The sequence below is a fragment of the Pteropus medius genome, unplaced genomic scaffold (assembly GCF_902729225.1).
Source record: "Pteropus medius unplaced genomic scaffold, Ma_sr-lr_union100, whole genome shotgun sequence".
Lineage (NCBI taxonomy): Eukaryota > Metazoa > Chordata > Mammalia > Chiroptera > Pteropodidae > Pteropus > Pteropus medius.
This window is the reverse complement of record NW_024352786.1, coordinates 16,256,022-16,257,479: the sequence shown is the minus strand read 5'-3', so window position 1 is coordinate 16,257,479 and position 1,458 is coordinate 16,256,022. Positions and strand designations below refer to the sequence as shown.

General features: G+C 36.1%; 1 pseudogene; it reads left to right on the top strand.

The window, feature by feature from the left end:
* The first annotated feature begins 907 nt into the window (after positions 1-907).
* Positions 908-1,025, top strand: LOC120591267 (uncharacterized; annotated as a pseudogene).
* Positions 1,026-1,458: the final 433 nt, after the last annotated feature.

Genomic DNA, 1,458 nt, shown 5'->3' with positions numbered 1-1,458 from the left:
CAAATCTCTGCTGATATTTTTTCCTACTGTGTTCAGCTCTGGAAGATCTAACAGTGCGACAGCAATGCAGTAAATGACAATGAGTGGGAATCAGACCCTGCTGGGTATATTAGTCTGCATACTTGGGCTTATAGAAGTACCAGAAGACTCCTGCTTTACTAGTTTTTACAAATAATTATAGTACAAAGGGGCTAAGAACAGTTAACAGTAAGAAAATGAAACCAAGGTAATGAGGTATGTTTGGCCATATCTAACACATTCAAAGCAAAGACAATAAAAGTCTGCAAGAACAGTCAAAGATTGTGTATCAATATAGCACTTCTTCTTATAGTACGTCTTCAGACTGTTAATGCTAATTAATATCTGGCCATCACTACCAGCTACTTATGATACAGATTTAGGATTTGTAAAATTGAAGAAAAATGAGTGCTGGCTGAGTAAGAGAGACAGTTCATGACAAACTCCAAAAAATATATATAGTATTGACCGCTCCATTTGATGCTAATGTGCAGCAAAATAAACATCCCTATTTCTCATAGATGGGGACCTCTCAATAGTTTGAGGGGACAATTAGAATATGGTATTGCTGATTTCCACCTTTGTCACCACTCTGATCGGAAAGTCCTGGCATGATTAAGTTAAATTTTCACTAACGATGTCTTAAAACCATTTGGAAACTGGAACTTATCCCTTTTCTTATAGAACCTTTTCTTTAGAATTGAAACAATTTCAATCCAGTCATGTCATAGATCCATTCATATCGTCAGAAATGGGTTTATCGACATTAAAATAGAGAAAAGCAATATTTTGAGCCAAAATTCATTTATCTTCTAACACACCATTATCGAGCACACATGGCATTGGACACACAGTAGTCACACAGTATATGTCCAAAATGCAAGAATGTGTCTATGGCCATGCCACCTTGAACAAGCCGGATCCCGTCTGATCTCGGAAGCTAAGCAGGATCGGGCCTGGTTAGTACTTGGATGGAAGACCACCCGGAAGACCAGGTGCTGTAGGCATAAAAAAATAAAATATAAGGTATTGTAAGCTGACAAGGTCCTTGCAATCTGTGAGGTCAACCAAGATATGACTTGCCTAAAAAAAGCAAGGATGCATATATGTTTAACAGCTTTAACAGTGTTCATAACATTTATGTTTGCTGTGCGATGAAACTTATCTAAAGTCAGTGTTAACATCACAAAACTGCTTCGCGCATTTACTGGAAACTCTCCATAAAATGACAATGCCTCTCATGTATGTAAATGTTTAGTTCCTAACATCAGTTCATGGCATATTTAGTCTCTTCGGTCAAATAAAAATTTCAGTACATCAAAAATTAGGTATACATATTGCTTTAAGCATTTATGACAGCTTAAATAAAATTAAGCTTAAAGGATTTTGGACTGTTTTACTATTAATGTGTTGTTATTATTAAAGAAAAGTGATGATGCA